This window comes from Coenobita brevimanus, chromosome 92 (genome assembly GCF_032717465.1).
Source record: "Coenobita brevimanus isolate Jiangsu-jjx chromosome 92, ASM3271746v2, whole genome shotgun sequence".
NCBI classification, from domain to species: Eukaryota; Metazoa; Arthropoda; class Malacostraca; order Decapoda; family Coenobitidae; genus Coenobita; species Coenobita brevimanus.
In genome coordinates, this window is record NC_137045.1 from 23,376,806 (window position 1) to 23,393,347 (window position 16,542).

Here is a 16,542-nt window from a genome sequence, read left to right on the forward strand (position 1 = left end):
TTGGTCCTGACATTTAAGATGAGTGTGACCAGCCTCACTAATCCCTGAATGGCATTACATGAGCAATAAACCCCAGTCACCCCTTAGATATGAACCAACACTAGCTCAATCCGGTGGGAGCACCTTAAATACCCACTAAACCACCAGGCGCCATAGTTTGATCACATGGCCACCACCCAGCGTAGTAAATGGTTTCTTGGTGTACAGGAAACCATTTGGCTTATCACTCACTGCAGAGTCACCTGTAGACAGAAAGAAGAGGAAAGAATGAAGGAAAGAACAACAACTAATTTTTACAAATATTCTGTGAGAGGCAAATGAAAATATTTGTCACTGTTAAATAAAGATTATGTCAGCCACAGTTAACTCACTGTACAGTACTTCATAAATGTCAACTCCCACTACTGCCGCTGTATACTTAACTATCTTTATGTAACAGATGAAGAAACAGAAACATTCTACAAAAAAAAGACTATATTCAGTTTTTTTTATTGAGACGAAGATGCACTTGACAGGTTGGTGGTGACTGGCTGAATTCAACATGTCCGAATAACATTTACTAACCCAAATTTCCCCATCAGATATATGTTGTCAAATAATAATAAACAGATTATGAAGCAACGTTGCATTCAGCCAATCATCATCAATCTGTCAAGTGCATCTTCGCCTTGATAAAAAAAACTGAGTATAGATACACTAGACTCACAGGAAACTTCAGTGCAAAAGTTAGCACATAAAAAATGGAGAAGGATATACAGGATAATTCAGAGCAGGAGAGATGAATGACAGTGGTGAAATGGTGGTAAGTTTTTTCTGAAACATAGACCATGAGAATACTGAACACATTCTTCCATTAGAGAGAGAGAGAGAGAGAGAGAGAAATGGACCAGGAGAAGCTCAAATGGACAAGCAATGAATGAAATTGATTTCATTACAGTGGAAAAGAACAAAAATGGACCAGGAGAAGCTCAAATGGACAAACAATGACTGAAATTGACTTCAATACAGCAGAGAAGAAAAAAAATGGACCAGGAAAAGCTCAAATGGACAAACAATGAATGAAATTGACTTCAATACAGCAGAGAACAACACAATCACTAATGTCACAGTTATCAATAAAGTAAATAAAGAAAGCACTGAGTAGCCAGATACAATTTCAGAAGTGTAGGAAAGAAGCTGAGTGAAAACACAAAGGTATGCCCAATAAAAGTGATCATGAGAAATAAAAGTGATCAAGAGCAATATTGCCTTCCTTTTTTTCTTTTTAATGCAAAGAAGAAGGAAGCAAAGACCAGAAGCTTGCAAGATTGTTCTCACCAAGAAAAAGCAAAAACATGATAACAAAGAGCCAAATTAAAGATCTACTCCTTTTGAGAAGCCTGGACACACTGCTCTTGAAAGACGGGAGATCACAGGTAGTAGGAAATACAGAAAGGAAGACAGTTCCAGAGCTGACCTCTTGCATACATGAAGGACTAGGAGTAACAGTTAACTCTTGCATTAGATAGTTGGACAGTGAAGGGATGAGTGATTGTTGCCAGACGGGTGCTACATGCCTGCCGTAATGGTGGAGGGATGCAAGTCGACAGTTCAGTGGAGCAGAGACCACTGAAGTTGTGACAGAAAAGAAAAAAAGATGCTACAGTGCACAGACAGAGATTGAAGGGAGCCAGTGTGAGGAGAAGAGTTAATGTAATGACAAGCCATTGACTCCATCTTGTTGAGAAGAGCTGTATGTGAGGAGCTTTCCCACACATGAGAGTTGTTCTCTACAAGGGGGCAAAATGAAACTCATGTATGAAGTCAACAACTATGCTGGGGTACAGAAGTCACAAAGTCGGCATAGCACATCTAATCTCTAGGAAGCAGATTTTACAAGTAAGGACTTTTCCCAGATAAATCCTGCAAGAATGAAACCTCAAATTTGTTCAAAGATGATGCAGGATTGAGTGGGATATTGTAAAAAAATTATAGGATAGTCCTGTGGAAAATTTCTGATGGGTTGAAAGATGTAACATATCAGTTTCTGATACACTAAAAACAAGATTACATTTACCCCAATCAGAGATATGAGCCAAGTCATACATTAGGTGTGTCATAGCCTCATCCCAAGTTTGCTGAAGAAATTGCTGAGATGGATGCTGCTAGAAGATAACTGAAAGGTAAAGGGTGGAGTCATCTGTGTATGAGACTATAGGGTTAGATATACAGCTTGGGTCATTGACGAATAGATGCAATTGGCGATAGGACAGAGCTCTCAGAAACACCTCTACTAATAGCTCTAAGAACAGCGGCCATCTACAACAGCAGCTATAGAATGACCAGAAAGGAAGCTAGAGATGAAGGCGAAGACATAAGGATGGAAACACTAAAAGTGCTGTTTGGAAGTTATAGATTTATGCCAGACTTGATTGAAAGCCTTTAAGATGTCAAGTGCAATGGCAAAGCTTTCGCCAAAGTCCCGAAAGGAGGATGCCCAGGAGTCTGAAAGGTAGGTGAGATCACCAGTGCAGTGTCCCTGGCAGAACCCATACTGACAATCAGAAAGAAGGTTGTGATAGGAAAGATGCTTTAAAATTTTTTGTAAAGAATAGACTCAAAATATTTTGAAATAAATTGAGAGATAGTTTGAGGGATGGGAATGGTCACCCTTATTTGGAACAGGCTGAATGACAGCAAACTTCCAGCATGAAGGAAAGGTACAGTTGTAGAAACTTCCGCGCGGGACACCGAGTAGAAGGCAGCAGAAGCAGCAAATAATTTGATCTGGTAAGTGTTGGGGGTAAAGGAGGGGTGGGACATGCGGGGTAGGTGAGGGATTGGGGGGGTAATGAGGGTAGCTGTGTGGTGAGAGGGCTGTATAGGTTTAGCTGTGTGTTGGGAGGGATAGGAGTGGGAGTAGCAGAGTGTTTGGGAGAGGCTTAGTAGGCATTTAATCTCGTAACATAAATTTGCTTTGATTTTAAATAAATGTGTTTTTATGATAGGGGAACACAAGAAGTAGCAACAATCTGTAAAGTGATGGTTCATGACATGATGAAACACGATCAGTTCAGTGATCTTGCAAGGCTGATAGAAACACACAGACATCACCAATACGTAACCTTATATAATGACTCGTCCCCTTCGGTATCTATAACATCCCCATTGTAACACTGACTACTGTCATATGCTTACCTAAGATACATCTCAGAGAAGTTGCTCATACATTCTTAATTAACGTAAATATGAAGTGTATGGAAAATAATGTATATATATAATATTCCATTTCATCGTTGTTCCAGTCAACCATTAGTATTATTTTCCCCAAAAGGCATAACAGTATGTCAGATTTAAAGACAAATGCATCTTTGTTAGCTGTCAATGAGAATTTGATATACCGTATTTCGCGGCATATAAGACGCACTTTTTTGTCTCAAAGTTACCTTAAAATATCCCCATGCGTCCTGCACGTTAGACTAAGGCAGGTTAGTTAGGCTTCACTAAGAAGAAACTCTTATAAAGATGATCATCTCAATGCTTAGCAACCACAGGTGTTTTCTACAGTATGCAGACTTGATTTTATTTTTAAAAATAATATATACTAGTGTGTATATGCAGCAGATTTAAGAAACACCCGAGATCAGAAACATATAAAACTTTCGCGGGTTTGTTTACAGCTCAACTGGCTAACATCGTGAAGATATTTAGCGGTTTAGCAATTTAACAGTTTAGCATCCGCACTATTCCAGCAAGCTAACGTACATGATCACTGGTGAACTGTCTGCTAACCTTCTGAAAGGCAATCATGACCACTTTGCTTGCCATCCATTCACTAACGAGCAAAGCAATCATACTGGATAGATGCTGGCTAGTGAAACTGCCAAGTCATCAAAACAGACTTTCGTCACGTATGGAAATACAGTAACCCTAATTAGGTCAGTTACTTTTGTGACATTTTGTGAGTGTATATATGCAGCAGATATTAAAACATGCAAGTTCAAAAACACAAAGCATTTACGGTTTGTTTTCAGCTCAACTGGCCAATACCGTCAAGGGGTTTAGCGGTTTAGCAACTTAGCAGTTTAGTGTCTAGTGTACACCCTACTCTAGCAAGATAACGTGCTCACTGGTGAACTGTCTGCTAACCTTCTGAAAGGCAATCATGACCACTTTGCTTGCCATCCATTCACTAACTAGCAAAGCAATCATGCTGGAGAGATGCTGGCTAGTGAAACTGCCAAGTCATCAAAACAGACTTTCGTCACGTATGGAAATTCAGTAACCCTAATTAGGTCAGTTACTTTTGTGACATTTTGTGAGTGTATATATGCAGCAGATATTAAAACACGCAAGTTCAAAAACACAAAGCATTCACGGTTTGTTTTCAGCTCAACTGGCAAATACCGTCAAGGAGTTTAGCGGTTTAGCAACTTAGCAGTTTAGTGTCTAGCGTACACCCTACTCTAGCAAGCTAACGAAGTTACAGCTTCACTTTTTCAGCCAAGTGAAGTACTTTAGCAATGTCTATGCAACTCAGGGCACACCCAATTACAGTATTTTGTTATGAAAATAGGATAAAATTCACTGAGTAGCATAACTGATGCAATATCTGAAATAGCAGTGCCTGACGGGCATTCATATCAGCGTTCGCCATTTCTCTTGTATTCTTAGCAGACGAAGCGATCAGAATGATTGACAACGTTCACTCTCTGCATCTCTGCTGCCTAAGCAAAGCTCTCATGATCGGCAAATGGGGATCATTTAGGCCGTAACGTCCAAATTTGTTAGGTTAGGTTAGGTTGTAAAATCGTTTGCCATTTTGGACGTTACGGCCGAAACGACCAGAATCCTAAGGTGTAGGTGAGAGTTTGGTGTGGGTGTAGTTAAGGAAGTAGAAGTGGGAAGAGTCAGGCTAGGGAACTGATAATCCGCTTATTATAATCCCTTCAGCCCAGCAATGTATTTTATAGGGTAGTTTATTCATGCTCGCCATATGATTTTATTCAGTTCAGGAAACATGTACTGAGGAGGTTAATGTGGGCTGTATCAAATGCCCCAAGTCTGAATATCGCCTGTGCTCAGTTAAAACAATTGCCAAGTTAAAATCGTATGAAGTGTGGTATAAGCAATTCAATGGATGGTACCGAGGACCATTTACTGTATGAAAGTGACAGTGAAACAGTGATGATGACTGAGGTGATGACTTCCAGTGATGCTTCAGGACTTGGGGGAAGTAGTGATGAATTCTCAGGATTTGAAGACGAGTGAAATTTTCACCATGTCAGTAATATGAAGTGAATATAGGTTTTAGGTGATCATGACAGATGCAACCATGGAAAATTTAGGATCAATGGTGCTGTACACCTTTAGTCTTGCACTGACTATGTTTGGATGAATAAATTGTTTGAGATGTTTCATGTCCTTAGGTGATGATATTTATATTGAACAACCAAATACATTTTGATGTTTTTGGCATATAATAAAGCCACTGGGTACTCCAAAACGGACTGATGTAAATGTTTCAGAGGTGAGCGAATGTTGCATGTGGTGTGTACATGTGTGCGTGTGTGTGTGTGTGTACCATAGCGACTAGGAGGCAGCATTGTTAAGACCAAAAATGGATGTTTTCACAGTACTCGAATGTTTTGAGATGGATGTCTGTTTTTAGCAAATTCTGGTAAGAGAAATATGCATTTTTAATTGTTGATGCTGCAAGGAAAACAGCTGACAGTAAGGGAGTGATACTGGGAGAAGAGGGTTGAGCCAGTTGTCTAGCGCTTGGGATGCAGCAGTGTTGCTAAGAGATAGTTTCACCATTCTCGACATGTTTTGAGATGAATGTCTGTTTTTAGTAAATTGTGATTAGTGAAGAACGTATTTTTAACTGTTGATGCTGCAAGGGAAACATCGCTGACAGTGAGGAAGTGATACTGAGAGGAAGGGGTAGAGACTGCTGTCTAGCGACTGGGAGGCAGCAGTGTTACTAAGGTGTAACAATGGATGTTTTCACCATGTTTTGAAATGAATGTTTATAGTAAATTATGATCAGTGAAGCATACATTTTTAATTGTTGATGCTGCAAGGCAAACATAGCTGACAGTGAAGGAGTGATACTGAGAGAAGAGAGTAAAAACAGCTGTCTATCCTGTTCCCAAGCAGCCTTGCTATATTGAACTTTGGTTGTAAAACATTGTAATTTGTGTATTTACAAGTGCTACCTTTTTATATTATTTGTGGAGGTAATTACAGGTTAGTTAGAGTGCATGATTAATGATGGTGGTCGTCTGATATTGTGCTTGAGTCAAGGCAATGTGAGGAAATTCCGTAACAGGTGTGGAATATGACGGGGTTCTTTTAGGATAAATGAACTGATGTGAACATTCATTGTATTTTATGTTTTCGTCAGTGAATGAAAGAATAGAGTTTATTGACTTCATTTGTGGTTTTAAATTCATAAAATATTAAAAACAGTGTTTATATCAGTTTACTGATACATATTTATCAACAAAGTTGAGATGGCCTCGTGGTTTGAAGTCACGTTTTGTTAAGACGGGGTTTTGTTTTCTCTTTTCCTGTATCATTCTTTGTACACAAAAGAAGAAACTAAAGGATGATGAGCAGTACTGAGTAGATTCTGAAAGGTGAGTGTTGTATCTAAGTGATAGTGGCTCATATCAGTCACGTTTTGTCAAGAAGGGGCATTGTTTTCTTTTCCTGTACCATTCTTTGTATATAAAAAAAGAAACCAAAGGCTGATGATCAGTAATGAATATATTCTGAAAGGTGAGTGTGTATGTGGTAGGTCTCCATATTATAATTGCAAATCATACTAGATAGATAGATAAATAGATAGATAGAGAGACAGATAGAAGCAGGAAGTCAAATGATGAGAAGGTGTTGTGTTTGCGAGAAGCGAGCAGCGCTAAACGCTTACACGGGGGAAAGCTGACGACAGCGGCCAGTAAGGAGATGATTCAGTTAGCTGTCAGCAGTCCTCTCGTGAGAAAGATCTAGTCCACCCACGAGGAACACATGTGACACACCCCTGCTATACCAGAATTTAGGAAAGAGAGCTCAGACGGAGATTAGCCACCGAACAGGCTAGACAGAAGGAGACAAGCGACCCTATAGAGAGGTCGAGACGGAGATTAGCTTTAGAACAGAGAGAGAGAGAGAGAGATAGCGAGACAGGGAGGTAGCTACCCAGGACTTATACTATTATACCTGTTTAATATTTCCAAGACAAATAAAAATAGTCCCATACTATTCTTTACCTCTCCCGTCACTACATGACATCTGGTGGGGAAACTACTACAAGATATAAAAGCCGCTCGACCACAAGTCTAAAATATACTTCTCTACAATTAACTACAAAGTCTTTACGACATTTGGTAGCAGCGAACGTATACGAACCTCGTCTACGAATCAACATTAAATTCCTACAAAATATCAAGATTGACAACAACCAACAATATCAGCTCCTGCCCCTCCGTCTCCCAGATCATTACGCTGATGCAGAGGTCAAGAGATCACTCGACGCCTTGCAAGTAGCTTAACGACAAACCAGCAAATCTGCGGACATCGTCTCCGAATTAAAAGCAAATTTCTACAAAAGCAACCGAGACTACAAGGTTAGCTTCAGTTCTACAAAGTCTACAGCCATCTACAATCAACTACAGCCATCTACAATCAACTACAATTAACAACTCTACGTCGTCTGTATAATCTTCTACACGCACCTACAAGTAGCGGCAGTCTTCATCCCACAACGAATAAATCACTAGAGAAAAGGACAGAGAAAACTTCCACATAGAATAAAGGGAACAAACAAACGAAGAGTGAGACACGATTTACAACTCATCTTACTCACTCGTCTTCACTCAAGTTACTCATCGCTACTCATTCACTCACCACAGCTACCAGTGTGGGAAGTTGAGGTCATCATGCGTGCTTGCTGAACAGACGCCACGTCAGTCAACACACCACCTGCACCACCACTCACACCATTCTCACCACGGTAAAAATTAGTAAGTTACATCGTTACTTCATTCATACAATACACAGTGATAGACAATAAGCTTCTGCACAAACATATAAAACGTGTTGTATAGTTACAGCTTAAATACACATACTTACTTCAATTATCTGCATAACTCAAACACTAAATAATCACCAACAATAAATATTCTACACTGTATATATTCATTCATTTATTATAACATTTATTTACTACCAACTAGTGTTACCATTTATACCTACATAAAATACGTGTTTCATATATACAACTATACATTAGTACATCTACAAGTGATAAAGAAAATACACCATCACAGTTACTCAGTGAGCGATTAAAAGAACTGTATTAAACATTTATTAATTAAAGCTACCTAGTGGAAACATATAAATTAAGTTACAAGGTAAACTAGAGAAAAGAAAAAAAATGGCCAACACAAATGCCGTTAGCAAGAGTGAACATCTTCAACACAATCGTGAAGACAATGATTTCCACACAGTGCTGACACACATATTACTCGCGATAGGTACAAGTGAACAAGTCAGTGTGTATAGTTAATACTGTATATATGTATATATATTTTTTATATAAAATAACAAAATATGGGACTATATAATATCATTTTATAGTATCTGTGCAATATAAACTAAACTTTGAAAAAGTATCCCAAGGAAATTAGCCAGTAATTATGTAACCATGAACAACATGGAAAAAAGCGTACACAAGCAAAGAAAAACAAACTATAGAAAAAAAAAAAAAAAGAAGAAAGAAAGAAAGAAAAGTAAGAAAGAAAAAAGAGAAATAGAGTAAGATCACATAACAAACAAATGAAAATAAGTGTAAGTGTTACTACATAAGTCAAAATACCACGTAAACTACAAACAAAAAAGCAAATTGTTGTCTCCACATACAAGTGGCACGACACATCATCACTATCATCGACCGCAGCATATGTTAGGACTGCAGTTATTACAATTATGTTACTCCATATTATAATTATGTAACGACAAATGATTGCATTATGTTACACTTTGCCAATTATGTAACAGTTGCATTAACAAGATGTAACTTTTATGTAACTTTAACAACAATTATGTACCTACAAACGATATGTAACAATTATGTAACGACAAAACAGTTGCATTAACAAGATGTAACTTTTATGTAACTATAATTATAAGGCCAACACAATTATGCATTAACACAATATTTGGTAACAATTCATAAAATGTTACAATTATGTAGTACCACAATGTTAGTACAATATTATAAGTCATACAATTATAGCACAATTCTATATTACCAGTATCATCATACAAGTTAGGTGAAATATTAGACATTACTAAAGTGATAACTCAAATATGTAATGTATAACCTAGCAGTATTACCATTGCACAATTATATGCGTACGTCTGTTGTACATGCACGTCTTACAAGTGTTATACAACAACCATTGCATTTATTCAAATATGTATACAACTTGTTTAAAGGTAATATTACTGAATAATCACTATTTACTATGAATAATATATGTATACAATATTCATACAATTATGTTACTTTACAATATTATGTATTTCACTTAATTAGCTTATAAGTTCATTATAATGTATATATAATATGTATTAATATGTTATGACTATTAAATGTCGATGGTACGCCATTTTGCGCGGCAGAGCAATGTGGTAGGTCTCCATATTATAATTGCAAATCATACTAGATAGATAGATAAATAGATAGATAGAGAGACAGATAGAAGCAGGAAGTCAAATGATGAGAAGGTGTTGTGTTTGCGAAGCGAGCAGCGCTAAACGCTTACACGGGGGAAAGCTGACGACAGCGGCCAGTAAGGAGATGATTCAGTTAGCTGTCAGCAGTCCTCTCGTGAGAAAGATCTAGTCCACCCACGAGGAACACATGTGACACACCCCTGCTATACCAGAATTTAGGAAAGAGAGCTCAGACGGAGATTAGCCACCGAACAGGCTAGACAGAAGGAGACAAGCGACCCTATAGAGAGGTCGAGACGGAGATTAGCTTTAGAACAGAGAGAGAGAGAGAGATAGCGAGACAGGGAGGTAGCTACCCAGGACTTATACTATTATACCTGTTTAATATTTCCAAGACAAATAAAAATAGTCCCATACTATTCTTTACCTCTCCCGTCACTACATGACATCTGGTGGGGAAACTACTACAAGATATAAAAGCCGCTCGACCACAAGTCTAAAATATACTTCTCTACAATTAACTACAAAGTCTTTACGACATGTATCTGTGTGGTAATGGCTCTTATCAAGAAACCTTACTGCAGTCTTGGTTGGGGCAAAATTTTTTTTCACAGAACTGCCCTGCCAGAATTAGGGTGCGTCTTTCACAATGCTGCATCTTACATGCCGCGAAATACGGTATTTCCTAAATCGTAAGCACATGCTGGCTGCTTGTCACAAATCAATTTAAGCATAAACCAGAGGCAGACCTTTTCAGGTCAATTAATAGCGTCTGCGTGTGTGTGCATTGTGCAGTGTATAATACTGGGTCTCTCGCTAGCTCCCTCAGTTTATCTCACAAAGACTTATAAGTAGGCTTAGGATAATCATGCATTTGCATATGTTCAAATACAAATGCATATTGTGGCCATTTATGAGAGTAATTGCATATTCCTACTTTTTTGTTTATTTATACAGCATATTCTTTTAAATTTCCTGGGTAGTATAAATTCTTCAACCTGTAATAATATTTAAAGTCACAATATCCATCAGGTCAAAGTGAATTATAGCCTGCTTAATTGGCTGTGGTTGGGAAGACCGTGACATGATGGTCAGTTGGCAGCAGCTGAATGAGATGGATTCGTGTATCACCACTTGGCTCACCAGAGTCTGAGATGTATGCATGGCCTGTGATTAATATATTGTATGTATATATATATATATATATATATATATATATATATATATATATACACAGTAAACCCTCAAAGATCCGGACTAATTGGGGCTATAACCCTGTCCGGATCTCGAAAAATCCAGATCTTCCAGAAATTATATAAATTTGCTCATATGAAAGAAAACTTATGGTGATTTAGGTATAACTTAATGCAAAATAAATACAAACAGTTATTTTTTATATTCACCTTGCCAATACAGTATAAAAATAATAGGATAGTATAATAATATGTACAAATATTTTTTTCGTAAATTTTAATTAATAAATTCTGTATCTTGTAGCCTATGTTTTAAAATGAAAATTTGCTAAGAAATGGTCCGGATCTTCGCAAAATCCGGGTCTTTGAAGTCAGGATCTTTGAGGGTTTACTGTATATATACAGTAATCCCTCCACTATCCGATGAAATAGAGCCAAAGGCATGTCTGGAAAGTGGTCCTGCCCGGATAGTGGACACCAGGCTCTTGGACTTGTACTTATGGACCCTAACTCAGAAAAACACCTATACAACTCCCTCTGGACATGCATAGCACCTATTTAAGACCCAAATCACACCAATAAGGGACATAAAAGACCGAAATAAATGCAAAAGAACCATAAAATGAGGTTTTTGAGGTAGGTTTATACAACATTAAACATTCTGGGTACTTACAAGTCCCTGGCTCCTGGACTGGTAGTTATGGACGCTAATCTAGTCTAACTCAGAAAAACATCTCCCTACTGCACATGCATAGCACCTAAGACACTACATTTTCACACCAATAAGGGACATAAAAGAGTGAAATGAGGTGTTAGAGGTAAGTTTTTCATTCATTCATTGCCAGACGCCATGTATCCCAGACAGGGTGGCCAAGGGCTTAGAGTTAATTGTTTTACAGGGAGGGGCACTAATCCTCCACCAACCCCACTTGACGTAGGGATGCCAACAGCATCTGATGTTCCCAGGCGGTCACCCATCCAAGTACTAACCAGACCCAACGTTGCTTAACTTCGCTGATCGAACGGGAAGCGGTGTACTCAACGTGGTATGGCCGTTGGCTAGAGGTAAGTACAGTATGGAAAAGACAGTACAATACAGTATGAAACATTCTGCGTACTTACAGCAAGTCCCTGGCCATCTCGATGAATAACCGCCTCCTCTCAGACTCTGACAGTAAGAAGGATTTCCTGAAGCACTTGCAGTACAATGTTCATGAAGTCTTGCACCTAACTTACTCATTCGCACTCAGAAGTCCATTCTCTTTACACTGCGCACTCTTGTCTTACTTATGCTCCACTGTAATTTAATACGTGTTGCACTCTGCACTTTAAGTCTTTCCACTCATAAAAATATTTTCTAAACAAAACACACTCAAGTTAATTTACGTTAAATTTACAGTCCAAAAATTATTTGTCTTTTCACTCAGATTTCTAATTTCTTAACAATACTGTATGCACTGTTTTTCTTTCACTGCACAACACTAAATTTCCGTGTGGTCTAGTGGAGAAGTTCTTGCCGTTTAATCACTGTCAGAGTCTGAGAGTAGCACAGGGAGGTGACCTAGGGGTGCGTCACTGGGTCGTGGTGATGGCGTACCCACTGCAGACGACTCTGAAGATAGGCAAAAACTCATGTCGAGCGGTGACTCCATCGTGGCTGATGTGCTGGGCTGTGGCTCGAAGCATGAGAACCTGTCTTGGGGAGGCAACGGAGTGGAGCCAGGGCTGGGCACAGCGGGGGTCACAAGCCTGAAAAAGCTGTCAATCGTTGACTGACGCAAGGAACGACAATTTTGACGATTAATGATATGCACTGCCTGAAAGCATGCACTTCCTCCACAAGTCCCAAGGGCCCCATCTCCCTGTCACAGTCCGGGTGTTCCAGGTAGTCCAGAACGAACTCTAGGTGTTCCCGGAGTGCGCTCAGCTTGGGGATGGCTGGAGTTGTGTCATGCTGAGAGGAGTCCGCATCATCGTCGCCATCCTCGTCGGAATCTTCAAGCTGGGTACTGACACCTGCAACTGGAGATGCGATCTTGATATCAGACAGGGACTGATACCCAGGATCCCCCTCGTTGTCATCCAACCACTCACACACTTTGTCCACATCAACATTGTCCCCATGGGCACGTAGACGTGCATGGAAGTCATCCACGTCGAAACCTAGGAAATCATACTCCACATCCATTCCGAGAAACAGATGAGACCAACCATTTTCTAGAGTCTTGACAGGGACTTCCTTCCATGCACTGGCCCAGTTGTAAATGGCAGACTTGATGTTGTAGCGGCAAAGGTTTTCCAAAGTCCGCTGGCCTCGCGTGTCCCGTCCCTCCCTGCGCTCATCCTCATCCTCGAGAACAACCATCACCTCGTCCAGGAACTTCCGTCAGTATAGCCATTTCGTTGCCACAATCACTCCTTGGTCCATTGGTTGGATGACAGCAGTAGTATTATGTGGCAGAAACATGCACCTAATGCGGCCATTCTCAGCCACCAAGTCCTTGTCGCATGGGTGGGCAGGTGCATTGTCGAGGAGAAGGAGGGCCTTCACCTGGTCGCGTGGGATTCCCAGTTTCTCCGTCTGGTAATGTATGACCTCCTTGACGAAATGGCGGTAGAACCAGTGTTTGAAGATGTGGCCTGTGAACCATGCCTTCAAGGAATGGTACCAAACAACAGGAAGGACATCCGTCACCCCACGAAGACACTGAGGCTGCTTTGCACGGCCAACAATAACGGGCTTAAGCCGGTGCATGCCGTTAGCATTAGCACAACACAAAGCACATATCCGTTGCTTGGAGAGCTTGCAGCCAGGTACACGCTTCTCTGTCTCCTCGGCTAGAGTGTTCGTAGGTAAAGAGCGATAGAATAAACCAGTTTCGTCAGCGTTGTAGACTTGACCGAGAGTGAGGCCCTCCCTGTCGATCAAGCCCTTCACCTTGTGCTGAAACTCCTCTACTCCATCCTCGTTAGCGTCCAAAGCTTCGCCATGAGATTTACGGTTGGTAAGGCCATGTCATAACTTGAATGCAAAGTGCCAACCCTCGGATGCCTTGAAGTCTAGGGCGTCGTGAAGCCTTGCGAACTTCTCAGCAGCAGCCTTCAGCTCCGTACCACGTACCATCACACCAGCAGCACGCTGCTGTCGATACTAAATCAACGTGGAGCGGTCGACTTCAGCAAACTTGGGAGTAAACATCATCTTCCTCTCCACGTTGCATTTGCTTTTCGACGAGAAGTCAGCCATGTACTGCATGAGTTTGTCTCGGGATCTCTTGATATCAAACAAAGTAGATCGGGCCAGGTTGAACTCACGAAGGATGCGTGACGAAGACCATCCCGCATCTACTTTCTCCAATATCTCCCTCTTCTTCTCCAGAGTCAAAACCACTCTCTTCCTCTTCTCAGGCGGCAGGGCCATCATCACACACACCAAAGAGAGGCACAAGAGCAGCGGGAGAGCCTGCAGCAGGTAAGGTACCACCACAAAAGCGAGCACGTGGGCAGCCATGACGACAAGCATACACTCACGACAAGAGACGGGCAGGAAGTTGGGAGGATGCAGGGGCGCTCTAGCGGACGTCGGAGGAATGATGCACCAAAATAAAGCTGTCCCGCGCTGTGCGCGCCAAGTTCAAATTACGGGCAGGAAAAAGTTGGATTTTTTTTCGAATTTTTTGCGGTTTTCGGACCATTTTGGGAATATTGGATAACGGGACGATTATGTCCAGTAAGTGGGGATGTCCGGAAAGTGGGCGTCCTAATAGTACAGGGATTACTTTAGTTGTAAATTCTTGGTCAACAATGGAAAGCTTTCCGATGAGGGGACGGAATGACGGAGGTGATGGATAAGGTTAATTATTGGCAATACCCGTTGGCTTAGCTACCGAACTTATTCCATCAAATACTGAACCATCATTAGCACCTTGTTGCCACTACCTTTTATTTTTAATAGAAAAATCGTATTGGAATGATTATCTACGCAGAGTTTATTTACACAGTTAATGGCTACTTAGCCTCTCCCTAACACTCACCTACCCCCACCACCACCCCTCCTCTCCTCCATCACTCACCTTCCCCACAACTCCCACCCCCTGCTTCACCCCCAGCACTGTTACCAGATCATTTCTGTCTGTCGCTGCCGCTGCCATCTACACAGTGTCCCACGCGGAAATTTCTCCAACTGTACTTTTTTTTTTTTTTTAAACAGAACAGATGAAGGAAAAACAAATGAATAAAAAAAAAAAAAAATCCATGCACCAGATTACAGATGTCCACTGTTCATAAAATATCTGTAACAGTTAGACTTGAACAGCAGTAGGTTGAAGTCTGGAGGGAAACAACTCTGGGGAAACGAGTTCCAGAGAGATGCAGTTCGGGGAATGAAAGAATTCTGATAGGCAGAAGTTCTGCAGTATGGCTGAGTGACATTCCAGTCATGAGCGCTGCCAGCTGCCCGTGTAGCATGAGGGAAGGCATGGAGAGGTGACACCATGGACGCAACTTCGTCTGAGCATTTGTTGTAGAAATATCTGTAAAATAATGCAAGGGAGGCAACATTCCTCCTTACTTGTAGGGGAGGTAGTTTATTAGTAATAGCAGGGTTATTAATAATTCTAACAGCTTTGTTCTGAATTTTGTCAACTTGTTTTAATGCAACCTCTCCACACCACTCCACAAGGGTGAGCAGTATTCAAGTTGAGAGCGCACGACACTTATAAATTATAACTAACTGCTCGTCAGTGAAGAAGTTACGGACTCTGTACAATAATTCAAGTTTCTTAGAGGCAGTTTTAGCAAGTGATCTGATATGAGAGGTCCAGCTGAGGGCATTGTTAAGCGAGACGCCGAGAATTTCAATACTTTTGGAAATGGGAATATTTGTAGCACTGAAGGTAATATAAGATTCTGGCAATATCTGCAATTAGTAAATTGTATATATTTAGTTTTACTAGCATTAAATGAGACAAAGTTGTTTTGTCCCCATTCACTAATCGTGGATAAGTCTTGATTTAAAGAGATGGCTGTACTGAGGTGAGAGTTAGAGATATCGGACGGGATTGTGGGTGACAGATAAGAGATCATTAATATGAACGAGGAACAGAGTTGGTGCCAGAACTGATCCCTGCGGCACGCCAGCATTAACTGAGTGGAAAGTGGAATATACATCATCTACTTTTACTCTTATATTTCTATTGCTGAGATATGAGGAAATCAAAGGAACAAAAGAGTTTAGTCCATAGCAAGGGAGTTTGGACAACAGGGAACGGTGCCACACTCTGTCGAAAGCTTTAGAAATATCCAGGGCTACTGGATGAGTTTCACCATGTAGGTCAACTGATTGATGGATGGTATGAGTTAGGAGATTGAGTATGTCAATGGTGGATCTTTCACAGCGAAAACCATATTGTCTATCACTAATTAAGTTGTTGGATTCAAGATGTTTAACTATGTGCTTATTAATTACAGTTTCAAAAACCTTACCAAGAGAAGATGTGACAGCTATTGGTCTGTAATCAGAGGGGTCAGAGGAACTTCCTTTCTTTGGAATTGGGTGGATATTGGCTTCTTTCCACGAATTAGGGAATGAAGAAGTACGTATGCATAGTCTGAATAATTTTGC

At 40.4% G+C, this 16,542-nt stretch overlaps 1 protein-coding gene and 1 non-coding gene across 2 annotated transcripts in view; both read right to left on the minus strand.

Moving 5' to 3' along the window:
- The window catches only part of LOC145412164 (uncharacterized), a 446,682-nt gene that overhangs the window by 301,123 nt on the left and 129,017 nt on the right, over window positions 1-16,542 (minus strand). The gene's annotated exons all lie outside the window — the stretch shown is intronic.
- On the minus strand, window positions 11,861-11,979 carry LOC145412295 (5S ribosomal RNA). The gene has a single exon (XR_013899556.1). It is a non-coding gene; the product is annotated as a 5S ribosomal RNA (ribosomal RNA).